Consider the following 19,799-nt stretch of genomic DNA (forward strand, 5'->3'; position numbering starts at 1 on the left):
CTAGATTCTTGGGGTATTTACTGTATATATCAGGTTCTAATGAGAAGTGTTTGCAGAGGCATAAGTAGCAGAGGCATATTTGGGGGAGTTAGAAGTGAGATAGAGGAATTTAGATGAGATACTGCAAAGGAAAAGGCATCGTGGAAATACAATTAGCAAAAGTGGCATGGTGGAAGGAAGGTACTAAAAAATTGATTTGAGTTGGTCTGAAGGGAAGGGAAGAGATACTCATAGGCAGAAAAGTCCATGTAGAAAAGATTAAACTTAGAGGAAAGAGTTTGACTAAAGATGAAAGCTACATTTCTGCACTCGACACTCTCAGCCTTTAGCCCCCTGAAATGGGTCCCGCCTTAGGTAGGTGGATTTTATTATTGAAAATAACAAGGAAATAGATTCTACAGCTTACCTCAGAGCTCTGCCTTTGTCATTCATGTCCCTAAAAAATTGGAAAGTTCTTCCTTTGGTTTAATGCCAATCCCTCCCTTGACCACCTACATTTTTTTTCCCTCTAACCCCACAGTGAGGGGAAAAGAAAGCAATAATCCTGTGTATTAGATTTCTTTCATAAAATAATCTTAAAATTACACTGCTGGCAGAGATCTTTGGAACTATTAAATTTTACTTCCTTCTGTTAAAGGTCAAGGTACAAGAGAGAGAAGGTTACACAGTGAGTCTGGGACTGCGAACTTCTACCACCAACCACCCTGGCATTATAATCCCCTAGTCACTAAGAACTTCCTCCAACCTGCTCCTTCCTACTCTTCCATGAGCTCCAAAGAGAAAAGCTTTATCAGTCATCTCTGGGAGCAATAAAAATGCAAAATTCCCTAAATGGTTTATCTTGGGTGCTGAAAGAATCTTTATCTGTAGAATGGAGTATTGATTTGGCTGACCGCAACTGACTGATACATATACTGTTGATGGTTCACAACCTTCTGTGTTAGTTTCCAAATCCATTATCTCCATACATAGACACCTGAGGATCTGATCACATCTTTCCTTTTGACCTTTGACATGACCAAAGAGCTGAGCAGATGCCTTCCCCATTCCTTGCCTGAGCAATAGCCCTTCTACGACTTCTATGTTCAGCCTAACTCATGGCTCCAGGACATCTTTCCTCCTCTTTAGCTCCTAAGCTTTCTTCCTTCAGCCTGGCTTCCTGGAGTGCACATGCTTGAGCCTTGGATTCTATCCCCTTTTCTAATACTTTAATTGCTGGCAAAACCACAGGAAAGATTTCCCGAGTAAGCCCACTTCAAACACACATACCCAGCTAACGTCCACTAGGATGGGGCTTGGGGTTGGGAGGAATGTATGGACCTGATCAGAACCCATTTGCATGCCATGGATTTCTTTTTCTACTTGTCTATAGGACACTGGCTGGGGACATGACTGTTTTTTTTTTATCTCAGGACAGTTTACTGTGTTAAGATATTTTTGTTGTTCATTTTGTTCACGCAACTTTTCCCTTCTTTCCATTCTGGCATCTTTTGTACCATGTTGGTCAGCATATAATGGAAAGCAGAATGTACTTGCACATTGGAAACTTCAAAACATGTAACTAATTAGTGTGGAAATTTGCTTGGGGGCAGAGACCAGGCTTTCCCAGGGAATGGGTATAGAAAATGCACATTTGAAGAATCCTGAGTCTAGAATATGACCTGCACAGACTATCTTCAGGTAGTCTGAGAATTAGCCATGCCAGAAAGAAAGCTTCCCTGGCTTTCTTCAAGAGTTCTAAAGAAGAACTTTTTAGGCTGCTCTTCTGTCCTGCCTTAGAAGCTTGGAGAGAGAAAATATTCTTTCCCCTCCTGAGAGATTTCTGGCACTGGAAATGATCCCATTTATAAAGAAGCTGAGGCCCATGAAGAGTAAGTGATGTAAGTCATTCAGCAAGGTTTAGTAGAAGTGAACCTAGAGTGGAGTGCTGACTCTTTCCCAAGTCTCCATCCTGCAAGTAGGAATTTGAATACAGGAGCTTGCCTGAAACACTGAGTTCATATCAAAGGCCCTAGTGTAGGTCCTGAACTACTCCACTCAAGGTCCCACTGTTCTTGGTCTTCTTTCCCCCTAGAATTAGTCCACTTCCACTCCATAACTACCTTTTTATCTCTCAAGACATATAAATTCTCCTTCATGGTCTCTTTGGGCTGAAAAGTCACTTAAAAAGTTAACTGCACTTCATTCCCCTGTCTCCAGGCCACAGTTTACCCAGTGATCATTCTCTTCAAGATCCAGACATTTTTGCATCTGAGTTAACACTAGTGTGTTATCCTCACAGTATGCCAATTCCTGAAAAGGGTTCTATCACTTGAACTTGATCCCAAAAGCACAGGGTGGAGGAAATATAGAGATAGACAACCTAACTAAAAATTTGGCAAAGGATTTGACTAAATATTTATTCAAAGAAAATATACAAATGGCTAATAGCACATGAAAAGATGCCCAACACCATTAACCATTAGGCAAATGTAAATAAAAAGCACAAAGAAATACCACTTTGTGCCACTAAGGTTGATATAATAAAAAAAAAAATAGAAAATAGCAAGTGTTGGCAAGGATGTGGAAAAATTGCAACACCCATGCATTGCTGGAAGTATTGTAAAATGGTGTAGACAGTCAAGCTTGGCAAAACCTCAAAAGGTTAGACAGAGAGTTGCCATCTAGCCTGTCAATCCCACCCACAGGCAATACACAGAGAAATGAAAATATATTCGCACAAAAATTTGCACACAAATGTTCATAGCAGTAGTATTCATAATAGCCAAAAAATGGATACAATCCAAATGTCCATCAACTGATGAATGGATAAACAAAATTTAGTATATCCTTATGGAATATTATTTGGTCACAAAAATAAATGAAAGAGTGACACATACTATGACATAAGTGAATGTTGAAAACATTATTCTAAGTGAAAGAAATCTGTCACAAGAGACCACAGATTGTATGGCTCCATTTATGTATGTCCAGAATAGCAAATTTGTAGAGACAAAAAGTAGATTAGTGATTGCCATGGCTGGATGGGATGAGAGGAAGGGACTGCTAATGGGTCCAGGGTTTCCTTTGGAGATGGGTCAAAATGTTCTGGAATTGGAGAGTAGTGATGGTGCTACTGACCCTGTGAATATACTAAAAACCACAGAGTTGTACACTTTAAGAAGGTGAGTTTGATAGTATGTGAATTATATCTCAATAAAGCTGTTGTTTTAACAAAGCCATCACAGGTAAAACATGAGCAAGCATGCACAAACACAAGACGGAAGCAACTGATTTGAGGAACCAGACCACTATCCATTGTAAAACAAATGCTTTGCTTATGTTAGTGTGATTGAATATATTCCTCACCAAATTGATGTATTCTGTCATGTTGCATTTTAAAAATATGTGGTTTTCTGAAACTGAGACCCACCCCAAGAGGCATGGCTAACATGAGCTTCTGTAGGCCCTTTTGACAGAAATTTTAAGCCTGCCCATTTTAAGGCCTTTGTCTAGCCTTTCTCTCTTCACCACCACCTGTCTGCCAAGTGAACGGGATGCTGACACCGAGTCCCTTTCACACAGTCTGGTCCAGGGAACCAGTGCTATGATTTAATGTTGAATATTCCATCTGCTGCAGGTTGAGGGTGAGATTGGTTTTCTTTGTGTCATCCAGGTATGGGGTGGGGTGATAGAGGAAGCCATGGAATGAGAATCTAGGTCTCTGACTCCCCAGCAAAGTCACTGATTCCACTCTGCTGAATGCTTTAGGGATTAAGAGACTATTCTGGAATCCAGCAGGGAGGTACTTGTCATGGGGAAGATTATAAGTAGTAGCCAGGAGGAATGGTGTTCAAAGCACCCCCTTGGACATCACTAGCCACCCTTCAGGTCAGCATCTTGGCAAGCTGTATGCCCTTGGATAATTTACCTAATCACTCAGGACCTTGATTTTCTTAACTATGAAATGGGAATAATGATTCCCAATCTGATTGAATGTCATGGTCATGAGGGTTATTACAAATCATGTAGCATAGCCCATCTCAAATCTTACCCCCTTTGGCTTTTACCCCTTGTTCCCACTCACCCCCTAATAGTCTTGGCAAATGACTGGTCATTCTTTATGTAAGTTGGCAGTCCTAAAAAGTCTATAGTATATTAGGCTGAAACATATCTGCTTTTCAGTTTTAACTGGCATTGTTTGACTACCTGGGGTGTCTAACCTTTCATCTTTTCTCCTGCACATTGAAAGACTAGTTGTCCTGGTCCACACATTAAAAACACAAACACTGGGCGGTGCCTGTGGCTCAAAAAAGTAGGACGCCGGCCTCATATGATGGAGGTGGCAGGTTCAAGCCCAGCTCTGGCCCAAAACTGCAAAACAAACAAACAGACAAACAAAACAAAAAAACACACACTAATGAAAGCTGCTGAGCAAAAAAAAAAGAGAGAGACTGTGCATAATTGTAATGATATCTGACACCACAGATAAGCAAAACAGTCCTCAAATAATCTGCATGTGACCTGTGAGCTGTGAGTTGGACACCCCTGGACCACCTGAACACCACAATCCAACACCTCTGACAGTTCCCCTTCTCTGGGCTAAATTCTTCCGCTTCTAACAATTCTTTGTGTAGCATGGTTTGAAGTTCTCTACCATCCTGGTTACTCTCTGAACACATACCAGACTGCCTGCTTCTCTTCACCTGCTCTGCTTCACCAAAAAGCAGAATATAGTGGAGTTTCACTTTTGTCACTCTGGACAATAAATTCTTATGATTTGGTATGAATTTGCATCTATTTTCTTGGCAGCTATATTTATAGGTGACTCCCATTCTTATCATAGTCTGGAAAACTCATGTTTTCCACAAGTTCCATTAGCAGAATCTTCATCAATTTGTTCACTTGTGCCTCTCATTTTTTTTGACTAAGATGTTAGATTTTACATTTTTCTCATCAGGTCCCAACATTTCAACCCATTTCCTTCACTGCAGATGAATATTAAGCTAGGAAGATTTAATGATTGAGTGATGAAAAGGAATGGAACAGGGCAGAATTGAGACACCAGCTCTGCTTTTACGACTGTTGGCTCCTCTCCTCCCTCCTTCTTGGACTCAATTGAGTTTTTATAATTGTATATACCTTCAAATTAATTGGAAATTTTAAAAAAAATTGGAAAGGTATTTGATCTTATTAACTGAAAGTGAATTAAATCAACCTTAAATAGAGAGAGAGAAAGAGAGAAAAGAAAAGAAAAAGAAAAAGAAAAAGACTCTCTGTTGGGAAATCAGGGTCTGTATGCCTAAGCCCAGAGCCACTAGAAGTGAGCACACAGAAAGACACTCTACCATCCAAGCCAGGCTCTCTCTGCTATGGGACAATTTTTGCCTGATGTCATCCTCAAATCTTTCTCCATGGGTCATGCAATGGTCATCTGGGCCAAACTAGAAGGGTTAAGGGCGGAAAGCAGAACTGGAGATGGTAGAAAAAGGAGAAAGTAGGAGAGGAAAGGGGAAGGGCATGAAGAAGGAATGAGATAATAGTGGATGACTTGTGGAAATGTCTACGTGGTGTTGGCCACATTCCTGTCCTTAAATTCCATGAGACACAACCCATATTCTTATAATTTGCTGTCTCTTATTTTTTTTGTTTTACTTGTATATTTTTGCTTACACTAGATCAATGTGGTCTCCCTCAATTTAAGAAGTCTTCCTGTCCTAACAGATCTAAGGACAGAACCACTATTAGGCTTATGATCTTAACAAATGTGGAAACTGAGTCTTAGACATAGTCAATCAATTGTTTAAAACTACAGAGTGTCCCAAAAGTTGCCTATGGAAAATGGGAAATTGTAGCTAAATGTGCCTTTTTAAAATAAAATACTCATTATACAGGGTGGCCACAACACATGGAGAATATTTTGTAAATATTTTGCAAAATTTTATAATGAATATTTTATAAATAAAGGTGCAGTTAGCTATAATTTCCCATGTTCCCTAAGTGTGGGGTGATTTTTGGGACACCTTGTATTCAAAGTCACTGAAGAAACATTGAAGTTTAAGGGTATCCAGGGTCTTGATGAATGGACAAAAGAATCCACAGTTAAGTATGAAGATGAAAGGAAAAGTAGTACTTCCAAGGACATGAAGTCTTTTCTAAAAAGTATAGATCAGTTGTTTTAACTAAAAAAGGAAAAAATTTACAAAATCTAGGTCACCAATATCTGGACTTCTGGCCTTGCAGAATTTCAAATGAGGCCAGTCAACCAATAATCCTACATGGTGAGATATTCAACTGACATTCTCTGAGCATTTCTTACACATCTAGCAATATGCTAGATATTCAAGAAATGCCATATACAACCCTGCCCATAAGAAGCTTAAAGTATCATTAGGGGCATAGAACAAAATCATTAGCAAACAATATAAGGCAGCATATAATTAATTTTCCCAAGGTGTGGCATGCATCTACCTATTGTAAAAAAAATGGTGAGTGGAAAATTCATCACAGTCTGGGTTGTTGAGAAAGCCTTGAAGAACAAGTATGGACTTGAGCTGAGGAAAGGCAATATGAAAAAGATTTCAGTCACTCAAATGACAGTAAGATAGGAAGAGAGAGAAAAAGAAGCAAGGAGAGAGGGGAATAGTTAAGGAGAGGGGTATTTTAGGAGACACTATAGTGTAAGCCAAAAGACAGTGGTATTATCATGGCTGGAATGAGGAAATGAGCATGGTGGAAAGTTGCTTTTGCTTATGATCTTCTCTTTTCCCCCTCCTCTGCCCCAGTGCTCCCCTCTGTCCTTTGTCTTACTCTGGCCTACTCTTTCATGAAACTCTTCCTAACACTAGAATACTTGGAAATCTTAACACATTTTCGTTACACTTATATGTACCCTGTATGAGTTTAGTTACTTGGTATTACCAATATTTATATCATCTTATTTAAGAATTTTATCTTTTCAATAGGACAGTAAGCTTGAAGACAAGGACTATGTCCAATATGTTCTAGCATTTACCCAGAGTGTGTTGCAGTATGCTGTCAAGTTCTTAATAGCCATTGATTAAATGGAACAGATGGAATCTGAGTATCACTTCTGGTTCTAGACTTCTGCTAAAGCCTCTGCCTCTTTAATTCTGCATTCTTCATCACAAGGCTTTGCTGAATGTTGAAGCTGGGTGATGGGCATGAGAAAGAGAAGATGAAGACAGAGTCTAATGCCTTGTAGAAACTACTTCTCTTGTTCTGGTCATTGCAACCATCTCAGCTGTGTGTCTGCTAGGTAACTAAGACAGTCCCAAACATTTAAATCTCAAGTAGAAATTAGGCCCAGTCAATAAGAAGTCAGGAAGAAAGCAAAGATTTACATTGAAGTAAAGAAAGGGTCTCTGTTTTCCTACCATCTGCTGAGGCATCTTCATGAAGAGGCTAAGTGTGTGATGGAGGAGGGCAGCTAGTATTCAGAATATTTGTACCCAAAAGGACTTTGGAGCCCTGTAGGCAGGATTTAGATTACCTCTTCACATGTTGATGATCTTATATTTTGGGCAAATAAAATTTTTATGTAAGAAGGGAGCTGAATGTTTCAAATGCATTTGCATCCAGATGAGGGATAATGAATTATGATAAGGCCTAGCAAAATTATCTGTTGGTTTTCATTTCTCTTTTGGATTTGTGATGTATTTGTTCTACTGTGAATCTGACTGATCACTATGGCCCCATAGATCTGGCCCCTGGGAGTGCTGGTGGTGGTCCAGGTCAGCTGAGATGGAGAAGTAGGACTACCTCCCAGGGTGTGGAATTTAAGAGAAAACCAAATGTCTTTGGATTCATAGTATGCTGGACTCTACCCTCACTGTGCCACTTATGAGCTATGTGCCGTTGGGCAAGTTATTGAGCCCAACTCTCAGTTTCCTCATCTGTAAACTGAAAATAATAATAATAGAAATTGAATGGGTGGTTGCAGGGATTAAATGAGATCACAAATATATAAAGCAGGTGCCCAGCAGCTGAGCAGAGTAAGCATGTGATAAATGATAGCTATTGTAATTATTATCACTTACTGCATTCTGGAACATCATCTCCTGTTCAGCCCTGCCCAAGAGGTTCTGTCTTGAATGGGGCTTGGGCATAACAGAAGGGAGGTACCAGGCCTAAGTTGTGTGGCTGGCTATGCATTGGTTAGGAGGAGTATTTATGTCCTAAAATAAATTGCAGTATCATAGGTGTGTCGCGTCCCAAACCTAGTTGGAGAATCTCTGACTAAGATGTGTCATGGATAAGAGACACATGGGATGGTCACGGCCTGGGCAAACCCTGATTCCCATTCTGCCCAGTGGAATGTTCTCATAGGAAATGATTCACTAGTCACACACCTCTTGGTCTCCTTTTGGTCTTTGGACTCAATGGAAGAGTGAGGCCATCTTGGGGGCCTCACTTCATCCCTATGAAAGGAGCCAAGCATAGTGTATATTTGATGCACCATTTGGACCCACTGATAAGTGACTGGATACCATTCTATATCTGGGGATGTCTATGTACATCATGGCTTTCCTGATGTGAGTGGGTTATATATTCATTTACGGGGGGGACTTGAGGGAGCACTAAACACCTTCCTCAGATCATTTTGTCATTAATCTTCTATGGGCTCAAAAGTTGCACTGTACTAGATTCTTTCCTTATTGTCAAAGGTTTGGACAACTACAAATACTGGGAGAGGTCAAAAGTGGTCATAAACCTCTTCATGTGAAGTAGTTCACAGGGCTCTCAGTCATCAAAGAAATTAGAAAAGAAAGAGTTATTGCGCTATAACAAATAAAACAGAAGTGTTAGGTGGAAGAGCAGAGATGTCCTGTGCCACAGCTGGGCACTTGGGTCCACAGCAGAGAGACCTACAGCCTATTGGAGGAGGCTGGCCTCAGATTGCCTAGAGAATCATATGGAAAGGGAGAAGGGAGGGCAATAGTTTTACCTACTTTACTATTCTGCCTTCATGCTGGAGAACCATTCTTTTTGCCCTGTCTGGAGCTGAAAAGTCAAACTTAGAGACAGAAGGCAGGGTCTTATCAAAGAGAGAACACATGTAGCAGGATTAGGCCCCATGGACATGAATAACTCAACCAGGCTAGCACTGATGTCTTCCTGAGCTGCTCAGAGGGGAGTGATCCCACAGGCTGAGACATAACCTCACTGCCAAAGCCGAGGTATGTCATGGAGCTTTTAATAACCCTGCCTGTCCCTGCCTCCCCCACAAAGGCCAACAGCTGGCCTCACCCTCTCTTCTCCTCATTGTCACTTTCCCTGCTGTGATTCCAGGGCATTGTCTTTGAATGGGTGTCCCCATGCTAAGATGCATACTTTGGGGATGTGCGCAGTAATCATTTTAAAATTTCTTTAATGCTATTGTTGCTGGGATTGTCTCTCTACGTGATGGTTACAAAAGGCAGATGGGAGATTCAGTCTAATTAGGGCCCACCAAATATTCTCCTGCCTGTGGTTCCAGTCCCACCCATCTTTACCTGGGCCACCCAGGCCTCCCTACACCTGCCCTCCATAGGTGAATTTCAACACAGTCTGTGAGAACCTCAGAGAAGCACCAAGGGCCAGGCCTACATTTGGGGGGCTTTCTACCTCCCCCAAGGAGCCAGCACATACCCAGAAGCAAACATGAGTCAATTGCTAATTTCTAGGAATTTTGTGAGCAAGTTGATGTGAAATTAGAAGCTTGAAACTGCCTTGGTGAGGGTATGTACATGATGGAAGTCAGCAAATGCTTTGAAACCACTGCCCCTCTATCTCACCCAAGAATCTTGCTCCTCCGTGCAGCCTACCATGCCTTCTTTTTTCTCTCTCCCTCATTACAGTTTCTCAGTCTGTGGCTGTTCTCTTCTGTTTTCCACTAGCTCTGATCAGAAAGGATCTAACAAAGTACTTCCTGCTGTTATTGTAACAGACCATCATACCTGCTCTTTCTCTAGTGACCTTTATACTTTAACTATAGGCAAAATCTCAATAAAAGGGTTGTGGTTCCCTTCATGGCATTCTGAGTATCTAATTTGTGGTGGAGACCTTCTTAAAAAACACTGCTCCTTTGGAAGTTGTTGGATGGGAGGATGGCACCATCTCCCTGCCTGGAATGTCTGGATGGCCCAGCCCAGAGGAGCCAGGGGACCCTCCTCAGTGTCTTTCCCATCTGAGAGTTCAATCTCAGGTCATGTTTTCAAACATATGCATGTCCCTCTATACTCAGAGTATGAATTTTATTCTAGAATCTTCAAGAACCTATTTCTTGAATCTATTTCTTCAAGATTCAGTATTTCCTCACAACTGAATTCAAGTCCCCAAGAAATAACTGCACATTAGAAATGTGTGTGTATTGTTGTTGTTTTACTCCTTGAAATTTCCCATCTTCACAGACCAGGACACTCCAGTATATTTCTGTGTCGAGCCAGAGAAGAGAAGCCACTATTTTCTAATAAGGGGGCACATACTTTGAAATATCACATCAGTTGATTCAAATTCTTAAGCTACCTTAAGTTTCCTTACTCCTTCTTCCAACTCTTTTGACATCTCCAAGGTCATGTGGCCTAGGCTTTGATATGAGCCCTTCACCCTGGGTTACTCTATGCTATCCTTGCCTAGAATCATGCCCTGGAGCACAGCCCCATATGATGTATTATGGAAAATGAATGCTGATGGTTTGACTTCTATTTCTATATCCCACAAATATCCACAATTAGGTTGGCTTTGAAGATGATAATATTGTGTCCTTTGCTGCTGATTCCTTGTTCTCAACCATGACACATAGCACAGACATAATTAATATATTTGTGGGCTGAAGTGTTTAAAATATGTCTCCTTCCCTATTCTGTAAGCTCCATCAGGGTAGTAATTATACTCATCTTATTTATCAGTATATGCCTAGTCTCTGCCAAATAATGGTTGTTCAGAAGATACTTGTTAAATGACCTTAAGATCTTTCTCAACAAACTAGAATTTACTCTTGCCCTATTTTGAGTTTGGTCTTATTTTTGTTCCTAGAGTTTTAGTAAATTGGACTTCTACTCTTGAAACCAGGGGGCAGAGTGGTCTGAAAGTACATATTCTCTAAAGGATTGTGCTTCCTGGCTAAGTAGCAATTTTGCTGGGGAATCCAGTTGTTGACCCCAACTCAAGGATCTAAGAGCTCTATGAGCCTTTCTAACATGTTGACAGTTTTAGCAATGCAGCAACTTATACAGTAGTGTTATTGAGGCCATGGTCAGAATGAAGCTAAATGAGGGAATAGACTGTATCTTGAATCTCATCAAGTACAGGTTCTAGGGGCTTCTAGGAAAAGTCTTTCTATATATCCTTCTGCCCTGCTGGCAATACTACTTATTAGCTGTGTCTTTGCTGGGTCAATGAAGACAGGCAATTCCCCACCCAGCTTCTTAGTAGGATAATCATCTTATGCTCTGTGTTGTAGGATTGTTGGAAGGAGTTGAGGGTATGGCTGCAGAAGCCATTTAACGGGACAAAGGCACTACGATGAGCTGTCCTCTATGGAGAGAGAAGATGATACTGATGTGGTCTCAACAGGGCATATGCTGGGGAGGTATTTTCTCAGCATCTGGGCTGGGCTTTTGTAGGTTCATGGTCTCTCTGAGCCAGGATTTCCTGGAAATAATGGATCTATAAGGCTGGGACTGGACTGTAGACACTATCAACTGCTGCTAACAACTATGTGATTTTCTTGAATTCCAGTTACATCTTTTAAGATGCAGATTGTGTTTCTGGAAACTCCTTTTCCCAATTTCCCCACCCCACATATAGAGCATATTTGAGTCTGGGTGCAGACTCTGAAGTCATCTTTTGCTCAGTAGGTCCTTAAGCAAGGTCCATTTCAAATAAGGGATACTCAATGGGCCTTGACTAGTCCAATGGAGTAGGTCCATAGGTCCATTATTTGAAATGCTTGGGACCAGAAGCATTTCAGAGTTTGGATGTTTTCAGATTTTAGAACATTTTCATATAAATAATAAGGTATCTTGGGAATAGAACCCAAATTTAAATATAAAATTTATTTATGATTTTTATACATCTGTACACACAGATGGAAGACGTTTTTATATAATATATTTAATAAATTTAAGCATCAAGTAAAGTTTTTATGTGCTTTGTGGGCATGCTTATGAGGGGGAATCTGGTCACGTGTGGAAAAAATATTATTATAGCTGAAATGTGCTAGGGAAGTCATTTTTCCCTTGGGTACATAAAATAAACTGTGTCCTGTATGCCTGTGTTTTGATTGCATTTGAGTCAGGTGTACAATTTTCCAGCTTTAGGTCAATGTTCAAAAAGTTCAGATTTTTGGATTATTTGGAATTTTGAAATTTTGGATTAGAGATGCTTAACTTGTATTTCCCAAGCATTACCATTAACCTGCTGGGAGTTCATTGGAATGTTTTGTGGTCTAGACCAGAGGTTCTTAAAGTATGGTCCTTGAAGTACCAGCATCAGCATCACCAAAGAATTAGAAATGCAAATTCTCAGATCCTATTATCCATCAGTGGATCAGAAATTGGTGGTAGGGACCCAAATCTGTGTTTTCACAAACTCTCCAGATGTTTCTCTTTCATGTTCAAGTATAAAAACCACTGGCCAAGACTATAGGTTAGTCTCAGAATTCTTCATATTAAAATTAGGATGGAATTGTACAACAGGAGGTCTTTTTAAAGATCATATTGTCTCCCTCTTCATTTTTTCGGGTGAATAAATCAAGGCTGAAACAATTTGCTCAGATGAATGATACAATCCTAGCAGAGTCTAGGTCTCATCAATTTGCATTCAGAACTCTAAAGTAAAGATCATAATGAGTATAGATCATAGTGTCGCCATGAATTTTGGCCTTGGAAATGTATTTATTTGCTTGTTCCGGGCAACCCAACCTTTCTTGGGCTTTCACCCTTCTCAGTTGAGATACAAATCTCTCTCTCCCTGTTCTAATCCTTCCTCCTAATCTCTAGCCAGCCCCTAAAGCAGGACTATTTTGTAGAAAAAGAAATTGTGGAGGGCTTTGTGTAGAAGTATGGTCTCTCTTCCGGAGCTCCAACAGGTGATTCCCAAATGTAATTGTTACCCAGATTCCCTGCATGCCTGAGAACAGATGGGCAGTCTTTAGAGGACTCCCTCCTGGAATTTTGGGAAAACCTATTACCAGAGGTGGGGGAGGGGCTGCAAATGTCTCTGAGCAGGTTGGCTGCAAAAGTACAAGGCCCTGGCAACCTTCGTTGCCCTTAAAAAGGAAAAAACTTGCTATGTTTTGGGACAATCTATTATCACTTGGGAAAAATAAAAAACAAAACCAAACCCTAAACCTCCTTCCAGCCTTTGTTGCTTACGTCCTTCCAGCTCAGGACAATTGCCAGCTTTAAATTTCATCTATCATTTGAGACCATATGTGGAAATTCTGATCACTGACATTTTTATTTTTATCTCTCAGACTGAAAAGGCTTGTCTCTCTTCCAAACCATCTTATTAAAAAGGCTAGAGTTGACTCCAAGAGTTGCAGGCAGGATGGTGACAAGTGAGAGGGAGGGAGGGTTTGGGGCTGTGGGAAGGACAGAGTTGGTGCATGTCCCAGCAGGTCTCAAGACCTCCTGGAGGGTGCCTGCATTATTCACAAAGATGCCACCAACTCTCTCTTCCCAAGACCTTCAAACGCCTTTGACTTGCACAATCTGCCCATCTCCTCTCCTCTAAACACAGTTCTGTGTATCACCCTCGCTCAACAGAAATTTAAACAGCAAGTTTCTGGAAGAACATTGGTTCCTTCTGCTTCCAAAAAGTCATTTTTTTCCCTCTTGCTTTGGCATTATATTTTTGGCATTAAGCACCGTAGCTATTTGCCTTCAGGAGATCTGTAAGTTAATATTTATGGAGAGTTGATCACTAAAAGTCTGTATGGGTTCACTGAGAACTGGCGATGTAGAACTAACCCCATTCCCTCCTTTTAAATGGTTATGAGACAGTAAATTGGAAGGATGCCGTAGTTATACAGAGTATCTTCATTTCAGAAAGGTTTTTAATAGCCTGTCATGATAACCTTATTTAAATAAACAACCAACCCTTACCCCCAAAAGGATTGTGTTTGAGTAGTGCTTGTGGACTCACAGGGATAATCAACTAGGAAATGTCAATTTTATGCCCTTTGCCATGAAGACCTTATTGTCTCCTCTCTGTGATCTCCACAGAAGGGTTATTTATCAAATTTGTGTAAGGTATATTAGAATTAAGACAGTAGGAGAGGATTCAAGCACTCTCAAAAGATAGGAATGTTTAACTAAAAGCAAAAAGATAGTCTTTAAATACAAAAATCCCTGTAATTTGATTGCATGCACAGAAGAGGAAGAAGACCTGGCTTTATAGTTGTCAATTAAGGGGGAAAAAAAGACTTGTCATTCCCATTGACCATAAGCTCAGGAATGCAGCTGCCAAGAAAGCCCAACATGTTGGGGCTCTATTAATAGAAGCATAGAGAACAGATCAAAGGGGATGGCCCCACTGCACTCTGTACTGGTTGGACCACAGCTGGAACATTACCTTGTCCTCTTCTGTAAACCCCATTCTTACAGGGACAGTGACAAACAGGAGAGTACCCGGAGGGCAAAGGCTGAAATGGTGAGCAGCCTGGAATCTGACTCATCTATGGTCCAAAAAGTGGGAAATTTCAAGAAGTAAAAATTATAAGAAGGCAGATTCAGCACAATAAAAGAAAGATATTCTAATAACCAAAGCTGCCTGATGATGTTGTATATTTCTCACAGATTAATGAACTGCCTTTTAAAGAAAATGCTTAAACCCAAACTGTAAGAAACATCAGATATTCTATCAGGATGATTTCTTTATAGAGTGAGAGTCTAAAATAAGATGAATATGATTTCTCGGTCTTTTCTACAACTGCTTCCAACTTAAAGGATCTGAATTTGGGCTAGTTTTTCTTCAGATTAATATCCTGGATGGAAGATCAAGAGATCTGGACTTCAAATATAATTTGGTAAGAACTACCTGAGAAGTTCACTTTTCTCTGGGCTTCAGATTTTTTTTTTTTTTCATTTGGAAAATGAGAAGGATGGAATTACATAACATTTAAGGACAGTCCAATCTAGAAGGAATATTCTATTATATTTTTAAATGACAAAAATAACTGAATTAGAGAAATTGTCATTGATTTGGTGAAATTAGACTGCTTGGAATCTTACCTAGCAAAGAAAAAATTCCAAGATCTACTTGAAAAGTCATTTAGTCATTCCCTTAACTCAGAGTCTGACAGGGGATATCTTAAAAGGTTGCTGACTAATTGTTTTTACAAATGAACACATTTTTATCAATAGTACCCACAGGATTTTTTTCTTTTTTTTTTTTTTTGCCAATTTTTGGCTGGGGCTGGGTTTGAACCCACCACCTCTGGCATATGGGGCCAACACCCTACTCCTTTGAGCCACAGGCACCATCCCCTACAGGATTTTTAATAATAAAATCCTCATTGGGAAATAGTCAATGCTCTATACATTGCTACAATATTACTTTAGGTAAAAAGCTGTGAAAGTCTTGGCAACAAGACTCAAAAATCCCATAAATACCCCAAAGAAATCCTTAGTCTTACCAAATCCTAATTGGTGGAGAAGGAATTAACTAGAACCACTTTGAAAATTGATTTGACTGTATCCACTAAAATTTAAAATAGAATAGCCTTATTCCTGACCACCTATTTTGTTTTGCATATTTACCCTACAGAAATACACACCTGTGTGTGAAAAGTATGAGTATGGCCGTTGTAGACTTTCTTTATAATAGCATAAGCCTAGAAACACTTAAACAGCCATCATCACGGAAAAGCTTAAATACTACATATACCATGATATGACTACCAAGGTATACTATGCCACAGCTAATAAGAGGGTATTAAGGTATAAAACTCTATTTGTCATATGATGAATAAAATAAATAAGGTATAGAATAACATTTTAAATACAATATCCACAAACATACATACATGTTGTTTGAACTGCACAAAATGAGCCCTGTACTTCACCTTTAATTTTTCTGAATTGATGGCTAACATTTTAAATTGAGACATTTTAGATTAAGATATAGATTTATTTTTTAAAAGAAAATTGAATTCCTTTTTGTCATTTCCTAAAAATTTATTTTTTGTTATTCAAATAATTTCTATGCCTATTTCCTAATTCTTTTTCTTTTTTTTCTGAATAAAGTCATCTCTTTTTAAAATTATGCATAGCTGTATACATTAATGCCTTTATGGGGTACAATGTGCTGGTTTTATATACAATTTGGAATGCTTACATCAAACTGGTTAACATAGCCTTTACCTCACTTTCTTAATTATTGTGTTAAGACATTTATACTCTACACTTACTGTATTTGACATGTACCCTTGCAAAATAGCAAAATGCACCATAGATGTGGTCCCATCAATTACCTTCCTTCACCCATCCTCCCTCCTCCCCTCTACCCCTCCTCTTTCCTCCTTCATATTGGGCTGTAGTTGTGTTATATCTTGCATATGGAAGTGTGGGTGATTATATATTGGTCTCATAGTAGAACTGAGTACATTTTATACTTTTTCTTCATTCTTGAGATACTTTACTAAGAAGAATATGTTCCAGCTCTATCCATGTAAACATGAAAGGAGTAAAGTCTCCATCTTTTTTAAGACTGCATAATATTCCATTGTATACATATACCACAATTTATTAATCCCATAAAAAACCAATAATTTATTGTGTATATAACACACAGAGAAATAAAATGAAAGATAATTTTAGTACAAATGGATGGAGGAGATGGAGAATGGAAAGATATTGTCGGGAGAGTCTTAGACTACATATTAATATTTAATGGTATATTGTTTAAAGGTAGGTTCTAATAATTTAAAGAAGGTTATTGTGGGCTCGGCACCTGTGGCTCAAGCTGCTAAGGCGCCAGCCACGTACACCTGAGGTGGCGGGTCCCCAGCCCGGGCCTGCCAAACAACAATGATGGCTGCAACCAAAAAATGGCCAGGCATTGTGGCGGGCTCCTGTAGTCCCAGCTACTTGGGAGGCTGAGACAGGAGACTCGCTTGAGCCCAGGAGTTGGAGGTTGCTGTGAGCGTGATGCCATGGCACTCCACCCAGGGGGATAGCTTGAGGCTCCGTCTCAAAAAAAAAAGAAGGTTATTGTGAATTCTAGAGCACATATTAAAAATTAAGACAAAGAGATAAGGTTAATAAGCCTATATTGTAGATGAAACAGAATCATAAAGATACTCAATTAACCAATAGAAGATCAAATAACGAGGGAAATGGAAACAAAGAATAGATTCAATAAAGAGAAAAAAATATCAAGATGATCAACTTAGATCCCCAAATTAAATATAATAAATATAAATGGTATAAACACTTCAGTTAAAAAGCAGAGATGATCAGATTGGAAAAGAAAGCAAGAATCAGCTAAATATATTCTGTAGGAAACTCAATTTAAATTTAAAGACACAGATAAATTAAAATAAAAGGATGTAAAATATATGTCACACAAACACCAATCATAAGAAAACTAGAGTTCTTACAGTAATATCAAAAAGTAGAATTTAAAGAATACAACCAAGTACTAATGACATTTAATAATGACAAATTAGTCAATTCCTCAAAAAGTTATAACAGTCATAAGTGTGTATGCACCTAATAACAACATTTCAAAATACATGAAGAAAAAATGATAGAATTTCAAGAAGAAATAGAAAAATCAATAATTATAGTCAGACATTTTAATTCTTTTCTCAGGAATTGGTAGAAAAAAGTAGATAAAAAGTAAGTCATTTGAAGATTTAGCACTATCAACCACCTTGGTCTAATTGAAATTTATAGCACATTCTATGCAGCAACAAAAGAATACAAATTCAGTGAAACTGAAAATTTACCAAAATAAATGATATCCTGGGCTATTAGACAAATCTCAATACATGTAAGAGTGTTAAAAACACACAAAACATAATTTCAATAACAATTGAGTTAAATTGTGAAGTAGCTTTCAACCATTTTTAGAAGGACAATTATAGATGTGGGGGTGAAGAGGGGCTGGGGAAATCCAGAAATAAATTTACTTGAAGTCATCAAAAATGTGAAACTTAAATGTGTCTTATTGAATGACTATTAAGGTGGCACAAAGCATGACTGATTGACTCCTCTTTTCATCTTCTTCAAGGCCATGGGTGCTTTCAAGACTTCTCCTGTCACCACCCTAGGATCCAGAAATCCTTTGTCATAAAGGTAAAGTAGGCAATGATATGTTCTGAAATGTCCAGTGAAAAGCTTTTGTCTTTAAATATCTCCCATATAGCCTGTTGTGGTGACTGCCACTAAAGTTTGTTGAAGAATGTCACTGTAAAATATTTAAATCCCAAAAGGGATGTGAACATTGGCTATAAACATTTTATAGTATGCCACTTCTTCAGAGGTAAAGAATGCAGGCCATTAGTGTACCAATGCATTTTTTGTTTGTTTGTTTGTGGAGAGCGTGAGAAAAAATCAGAGTGTATAGATTATGGTTCTGTGTAAGTATAACAAACAGATAGGATGGTTCTGCATTTGCCCTAAATAAGCTCATGGTGATGAGCATTATCAGAAGGAAAGAGAATAAGAGGGCAGAATCCAGACACAGTGCAGGAAGAAGCTGCAGACCTAGAGCCTATTTATGATGTTCTTAGGATTACCTGTGTGATTGAAGCACAAGACCCCTAGTACCAGAAAAATTTTGCCTTCTCTGTAGGTGTCATTACAGATCTGATTTGAGCAAATATTTATTCCCTCATTTTCTCTTGCTTCCTGGGGGATCTAAATGACTGAGACATATCCTGGCAGGCACTCCACGGGTGACAGGGCCTTTACCATGGAATGTTCCATGACGTGGACCCAGTGGCTCCAGAGGGAATATTTTCCTAACGGGTACTGTCTGGAAGGTTTATTTTGTCTGATGATATTCCTTTGTTTCCCAGAGTCTGATAAGATGTCCTTGCTCTACCCTAACTCTACCCTTAGGCATAAGATCATCTATTGAGTCTGTTGTGGTGATATAAACCTCTTACTTTCTGTTTCATGGGAAATCTAGTGACAATCTGATGGGTAAGACTGTCAGCCACCTCTTGATATGATTTGAGGAGTTCTTTTTTCAAGATCACTTCTTTTATCCAACTATTCCTTCTTATAGTTATAGCCTCATTAGTTTGGCTGAAGCCTTTCAAAGATGGATGCAGATGAAATCCTGTAAAGAAGGGTGAGACATACTATTATTCACATAGGGCTTCTCACATGCAGATAGGCCTATCAATATTTGTTGGATGACATTTCATTATACTCTATTAAAATGCAAAGTCCCTTGGAGGAGCGCAATGTTAAACCTTATCTTATATATGTTATTATAAGTGTGAAGAATTCTCTCTCAAGGGAAATGTGGTGGAAGGGAAAGGATACGGAGATGATAATGTTTTGAAGAAGTCAAACAATGAGGCAATGGGAAGGTATATTTTTGTTGACACATAATAATTGTACATATTTATGGAGTATAGTGTATTTCAAAGCCTGTATACAACATGCCATGACTAAATCAGAATAATTAGTATATCCATCACCTCAAACAATGATCATTTCCTCATGTTGGGAACATTCAAATTCTTCTTTTCTAGCGATTTGAAAATATAGAGTAAGTTGCTATTAATTGTAGTCATTCTACATTGGTATAGAACACCAGAAATTATTCCTCCTATCTAGGTGTAATTTTTTTTT

The sequence above is a fragment of the Otolemur garnettii genome, unplaced genomic scaffold (genome assembly GCF_000181295.1).
Source record: "Otolemur garnettii isolate 467f Iridium unplaced genomic scaffold, OtoGar3 scaffold00104, whole genome shotgun sequence".
NCBI classification, from domain to species: Eukaryota; Metazoa; Chordata; class Mammalia; order Primates; family Galagidae; genus Otolemur; species Otolemur garnettii.